The sequence below is a fragment of the Hippopotamus amphibius genome, chromosome 17 (assembly GCF_030028045.1).
Source record: "Hippopotamus amphibius kiboko isolate mHipAmp2 chromosome 17, mHipAmp2.hap2, whole genome shotgun sequence".
NCBI lineage: Eukaryota > Metazoa > Chordata > Mammalia > Artiodactyla > Hippopotamidae > Hippopotamus > Hippopotamus amphibius.
The window spans coordinates 48304091-48311708 of NC_080202.1; positions in this window are offsets into that span (position 1 = coordinate 48304091).

The window sequence follows — 7618 nt, forward strand, 5'->3', positions numbered from 1 at the left end:
GCTCGCCCCCTTGTCTGTCACTCACCCCGGCGCCAGCCAACCCTAGGCAGTCGCTGGACCTTGGTACCACCCCCCACTCACTTCACCAGCCAATAACAAGGAGGAAGTCGCTGCCCCCACCGCCCCCTCCTCCCCGCCCTTCCAAATCCTAACTCTCAGCCGCCAGCTAATCACCAGCGCCACTCGATGAACCAATCCCGCCTACCCTCGCAGGATGCCAATAGGCGAAGTCAAGGCAGTTTTCGAGGGCTCTCTACCGCCTGCCAATCATCGAAACAGCGCCCAGTTCTCTCCGCTGGCAGCCAATCACGTAGATGGCTCTGAGCACCCTCCTCTGCGTATCCCTCGCAGGCTTGCCCTCCCTCTCTCCCCACCTCCCGCCAGTTACCCCAAGGCTCCGCAGGCGCGCGGGCTGGCGCGGTTCCCCGCCGGCTACTTTGGGGCTGGAGTTTGGGAAGATGGCTGGAGGGGCCCCTTGGCCTCTCTCTGCGGTCCCTGCGGCTGATGTCCTGCCCCTCCCTGTGCCCACACCGGGCGCGTAATAAGCGGGGAGGGTTCTGGCTCTGAGCGCTTCCCGGCGTGTGGCCACCTCTGCCGCTGGATCCCCAGGCAAGTCCTCCGGTCCAGACGCTGCGCTTGCCGGGAGGCAGGAGCGGCTTCCCACTGCGCGCCTTTTCCTGGGTCTCACACCTCCAGGGCCACACTCTCCAAGGGGCTAGGGCAGTGCCGGAAAGTGCGTCCTAGGAATCTGCTGGCCAGGGCCGAAACCATTAAGGGCAAAGCCAGAGAGGTTCTTTCGGGAAAACTTTTTTTTTTCCTGCTCGTAAAAGGCAATACAAGCTCTTTGTATTAGAATTGAAAAAAATAAAAATAAAAATTCCATCCCAGAGATAATTTTATCTCTTTCCTACCTAAATATACACCGTTTGATAAAAATGGCTTCACATTGTTTTGCAGTGTGCTTACGTTTTATCATAAGTGTTTTCCCGTGCCACTGAATATTGTTCCAAAACAATTGTACTGGCTGCATGATATTTCAAAATAGAGATGACCATAATTTATCTTCCCAACACCCATTGTTCAACATGTTATACACCCAGATCTTCAGACTCCACATTCCGGGTTCCCTTCGTCCTGGCCCCTGTTCGGCTGTAATGTAAATCAGACTACAGAATCATCTTCCTCTGTTGGCGTTGTCAACTGTCAACTAAGAACCTTTTAGTGGTGGCTTTGCCTCAGTATCAAATCTCTTAAGCATTACCATAGACTTCTCTCTCCTCTCTTTCTTCACACCTCTCCCCATCCCCACCACTTAAGCAGGCCCCTTGTCCTGTTATTTTTTTCCTCCAACAAGCTTTTAAGTCTGTCATTTTCCCACTTGAGTAGACCCCTACCCAGTTTATTGTAGTTCCTTAACTATCATAATCTCTCTTTTCTGGAACGGGGAGGTAGAGAGAACAAATATTTATCAGTCATTTTCATTTCAATCTTTTCAATAACTCTGAGGTTTGTAGTAGTACTGGTATTTGAATGATGGAAGTGAAGCTCAGAGAAGTTAAGTATCACATACAAGTGGTAAAGCCAGGATCCACATCAGGGCTGTCTGACACCCAAAGGCCATGTTCTTGCACGTTTATCAACTGTTTTTCCATCATCATCCCCCAAGGAGAAAATTTTTAATTACTTAATTGAATTTAAATTCTCCCTAATGAGAGAAATTAAATACTAAGGAATAAGGTTTTGTCAGGTAGGGTTGAGCTTTGAAGCCCATATATCATCATATTATCTAAGATTTTTTTTCACCCTGTAAGAATCATTTTTCATCCTGTTGGGGATATCAGCCTGTTAACAATATGTGTAACAGGCCAGTACTAGAGGTCACAATCTGCCAACCTGAGGCTCAGACCTGACCCTTAATTTTATTGAGCTGTGAAATAAATATTTTTTAAAAAAAGACACATTTATGCCAGTGGAAATCTAGGACCCACTCCTAGATTTAGGAACACTTGCCTGTATTCAAAGGTGTGTTCAGCAACTTCTCTTGGAATGTCGAAAACACAACTCGAATTTACTGTGTTTTACACTGAACTCTTGATTCTTTCCCCCTCCCTCACCAAACCTTGCTCCTCTGTTTTCCCAATTGTTAAAAGACAAACCTAGGAGGCATCTTCCTTGATTTTACTCTTTCCCTAACATCCCTATATCCAGTCATCCAGCAAGTCTTTTCCGCTCTCCTTTCAAAATGTATCTGAATCCAACTACTTCTCACCACTTCCACCTTAGTGCAAGCCACCACCCTCTCTACTGTATGACTGCCCTTGCCTCCTAACTGGTTTCCCTGTTTCCTCTGTGGCCACCCAACAAATGATTCCCCACACAGCAGCCAGAGTGATCCTTGTAAAATGTAGTTTCAGATCATGTCACTCCCCTCCTCTCATCCCTCCAATGGCTTCCCATCACACTTAGAATAGAATCTACAAGCCCAACAGGAGCTGGCCCCAGCCATCCTCTCCTACCCCAACTCTCCTGTTCCCTCAGTCACTCCAGCCACAGGGGCCTTCTTACCATACTTTGAACCTACCAAGCTCAGGACCTTTGCATTTGCTGTTCTGCCTAGAATGCTCTTCCCTAAGATGTTCCCACAGCTAATTCTTGCATTTCACTCAGGTCTCTTAAGGGTACCTAACCACACCATCCAAAATAGCCCCTCTCCCCTCCATCATTCTGTATCTCCACATTCTGCCTTATTTTTCTTCATAGTGCCTCAAATTATACACTTATTATCTCTTTCCTCCACCTACAATGAACATAAGCTGTGTAGCTGCAGGGATTTTGTCCTGTTCGCTGCTCTATCACCAGCACTTAGAACAGTGCCTCGTACACTGTAGCACATGCAATACAACTACGTACGTTTTTTGCTGAAAAGAGCCTTCTGATCTCTCTTCTATTTTCCTAGCCGCTGCTTTCTTTGAGGGCTTCATTTCCACTGTCTGCCACTTAACCTGCCATCTCAAGCATTCCCATGCTACAGTTACCATACTGGGCTTTCTCCTGAACTTCAGAGGCATCACCCTTGAGTATCCCACAGACACCTCAAATTCTACAGGTCCAAACTGAACGGATCACTTTCCTCTGTAGTTCTCTATTTCCTCTCTCCATCTTCAGTTCCCCAAGTGGGATGCTTTTGAGTTATCTAACTTGGAGAGCTCTTCCTCTCCATTTCCCTTCCCCCACAGCTAATCTTGACCATGTCTGCAATCTGTCCACTCCTCTCCCAGCCCCAGCTCCACCATCCTAGTTCAAACCCCCAAGATCTCTTACTTGGATTACTTAGTGTAACAGCCTCCCAAGATCACTCCCATCACAGGATGATCTTTTAAAACGGATACATGATCCTGTCATGCTCTGCTTAAAAACTTTATAGTTTCTCATCACCCTTAGGATAAGTCGAATACATGAATGTAGCTAAGAAGGCTCTTCAGGACCCAGGCCATTCCTTTTCCAGGCACAAGGCTTTCCATTTCCCACCTCCAACAACCACATCATTCAAATTCTGTGTTCTGGCCACACGGAACCACTGGGAGTCCCTCAAATATGACTCTCTCTTGCCTCTAATCTCTGCGTGTGCTATTTTCTCTGCTCGAACACTCCTCGCCTCCATTCTTTCCCCAACCCCATTCTTTCAGGAAGAACTAAGCCTAAACATTGCTCCCTTCAGGAAGCCTCTCCAGGAGAAACCCCTAAATCTGGGTACCAGAGCACCTAGTACTTTCTTCATCAAAGCACTTGACTTACTCAATTGTAATTGACTTTAAGAAAGTAAGCATGAAAACAGAAGCTGTGTCATTCCAAAAAGTTGGCCTAGCATCTTTCATAGCATATTTAAAAAAAAAAATATTTGTTGAATGAATAAGTGAACTTCAAATGGGGATGTTAGTAATGAAATGTAATTTCCACAAGTGTGTCCTTTTAGCTATGTACTTTATCTACTCTATGTTGTCTCTCTCCTCACTCTTCATTTTCCCCATGTGAAGCCTCCCATCTGGGAACAGGCCTTCTCACGTCTATCCCCCTAGTTTTACACTGAGTAAATGAAATGCTCCTGGTTAAGCACGTGAGCCACCCTTGACCCCAAGACTCACAACCTGCCCCTAGTGCTCAGGGCCTTAAAAAATACCGGTCCCATTAGGCAGCCAATCACACACCAGCTGCACACTTTCCTTTCAAAAGCATATGATACGTGACAGGGAACAATAAATACAAATGAATAAATTCCCTTAAGGGATCACTCAATGAATTTGATGTAAAAAAGAAAACAAACTAAAAAAACCTATCACCTAACTTGATGAAAATTCTTTTAATTCAGAGGTAAATCTGAATATTCAGATTACCAGTTCAACCTAACAGTTTATCTGCATTGTTTAGGAATGATGTACACAGAAGATTTTTACATCTTCTGTACATTTTTATATATTAACAGTTACTTCTAAAGAAAAATTGCTTTTCATTCTGAAATTCCACCTCTATAAATTTATCCTAAAGAATACTTTGCAAGAGAGCAAAGGAAAGAATGTTCATCATAGCATCTTCAACCCAGATGTCCACTGATAGAGACTAGTTAAATACACTTATGGCACATTAACTAATACAATAAAATACTACGTAGCTACTAAAAGGAATGAAGCAGACATCTCCATTCTAATACCAAAAGGCATCCAGGATATATTTTGAAGGGGCAGGGGCAGGGCCACAGGAGACAGGATATAAAGCATATATATAAAGGGTGATCACATTTCAGTTTTTAAAAATGTTCATTCATACTTAGTGGGAAAAAAGGCCAACATATATTGAACACTTACTATTAACAGGCAGTTTCAAGTGCTTAGCATGTATTAACATTTAATTCTCAAAACAACCCTATGATACAGATGCTATCCCCATTTTATAGATGAAGAAATAAGAACAAAGAAGTTAAGTTCTTCCCCAAGGTTGCTAGCAATTGACAGAATCAGAATTTGTTCCCCAGCAGACTGATACCAGTGAGTAGAGTAAATTGCTAACGGTGGTTATTGTTTTACGAGGCAGGGCTAGATGGGACTTTTGTTATATATTTCTATAAGGTTTGACTTTTTAAAAAACTACACGTGTTACTTCTGTGGCACAAACCAAAGAAAGACAAAAAGAGGAAAAAGTAAAGACGGCTATCCCATTCACCGTCCAGGGATAGAATGAAGAGACAGAGAGTGATTTCACTGAAGACGAGTGTAGTATCTATCATGACACTTTTTTGTGAGACCTACTGGCTCATTCATTTTCCCTTCATAGTATGTCTACAGAGGAGTCCCCAGGGATTCAGAAATTGAAGACTCTTAGAGTGTGAAGCTTTATTGACAGCGATGCTATATATTTCCAAGAGAAAAAAAAAAAGTAACTCAACCACACAACTGAATTTCCATAGTTGACTAGAGGCAGAGTCTTCATTGTTTCTGTCTGATTCAGCAGGGGCCCCTGACAGAGCTGGGGCAGCTACGTACCACACGAGCGAGCGCTTCTTGTAAGAGTCAAGGCTGCGGAGAGAGCCTGTCTCTGATACTTCCATCCCACTGAAAGGACACTTGAAAGTGAGCCCGAGGCAGCTCAAGGCTCTAAATGATTTTGTGTTGTTAAGACAATGACCAAAGATAAGGCAAAGGCAGGCCAGGACCAGACCCTATTCTTTTGACTTTAAGGTACACCTGAATCCCAGCTTCTCACATGCTGTCTCCCTAACAGGACAATAATGTGACTAGTTTTCTTTTTTAAAAAATGCTTCTCTTATAAAAGTAATACATGATTATTGAAAATAAAACTTAATTATAACATCACTACCCAGAGATAACCAGTTTTGATATTTTGGTATACTTTCCTCTAATCTTTTTTTAAAAGTTCATATAGACAGTATGATGTGTATTTTAAAATCTGGACCATACCATACAGAGAGCTTTGCATCTTTGTTTTTCACTTAACATCATAACGTAAACATTTTCTCTGACATAAAATATTGTTTGAAAAATAATTTCTAGTGGCAGAATAACTCATATCCTCTTTACTTAACTATTCAGCTAAATAGTTAGCTGAATAGTTAAGTAAGACCCTAACTATGTAGCTAGGGGTCTCTACCAGATCTAGAGGCAGAACAGATCCAAGTAAACTTTCATTTCTGCCTTTCCCATACTAACTGCAGGAAAGACTGCAGGGCACCACCAGGGGTCAGTGCAGAGCTGTCTAGTACATTGATGCAAGAAAACTGACTACACAAGAATTCACGTGAACAAATCCTATCTATTAGATTAGAGGACTATTCACATGAGTAACCAAGTTCCCTTCTAGAAAAGGCTTCCTTACTACAGATTTCTCAGGTCAAAAATAATCACGTTCCTCCAAATTAATTTATATTCAACATTTACAATAGACCTTGGTTATAAACCAAGGTCTACTGTATTATTTTAATACAAGATGTAGTTCTTACCTGCTTGGTATGAGATCAACTGTGCATAAAGTACTTGGCCTGACTATTTTATAGGTTTGCTTTGAAAATCAAATAAATAAAATATGAAAGTATCTTATAAATCAGTAAGTGGCATTTAAACTCTACACTGCCCTACATTAATGATGTGCTATTCAGATGTTCAGATGAGTTATCTCCTATAAAAACTAAAGAATCCCAACTAGTACCAAAATCATGAAATGAGGTAAACAGCATATGCTTTGGCACCACAATGGATTATGTCATTGGTTTTCCTCCCTCTAGCATTCACTCTCCAGCTGTTGAAGTCACATGGAATTAGTAATCTGTTTTTCCTAGAAGGTGAAGTTATCGTTTACAGCCAGTTTGGTTTTAGTTCTTTTCCATCCTCATTTACCTAAGGGTCCTTCAGGAAAATTACTCTGAGCTCAGAACTGTCTTAAAAAACTTATAAGAATAGGGATCAAAAAGTCACTCCAGGCCTGACGCACTCAACAGGCTCCAGCACAGATGGCTCGCACTCCGGGCCTCTCTAAACCCAGAAGCGACTCTTAGGAGCAAAAGGCACCAAGGCCCCTATTTCCCACCTGGCCAGGCTTCTGACTCAGCCCATCACCCTCCTTTCTGTTCTTCTTTCCTTTCCAGTTTCCAGTGCCGCATCATCTGGCATCAGGGATGACAAGGGGCCGGGACTGGGCATTCTGGGGATCAAGCAGCTCTCAAAACCGGCTTGGTACAGCCCTTCTGCACGCAGAGCAGCTCACACTGCCCCGGGACAGCCCCGGCAGACAGCAATCCTCTGTCTTTCCCCCGAGGTCCTATATCTTAGAGCGGATCTAACACAGGGCATCAACTGAACCGCTTTTAAGTGCAATTCCTGGTACACAGTAAGTGTTTGATCAATATTAGTTACGTGAAAGAATGACAGGTTTAAGCCATCAGACAAGCCCTAGAGCACAAAGTAGCTGGAGGGAGCTACATTTCTATGGTCAATCAAAAACACAGTCTTGGGATTGGAGTAGTGGAACTAATCCCATACACCTGAAAGGGAGTCAAGAGGGTCCCAGCAACTGGACACAAACCCAGGAAAACTCAAGAGCCATACAACAGCAA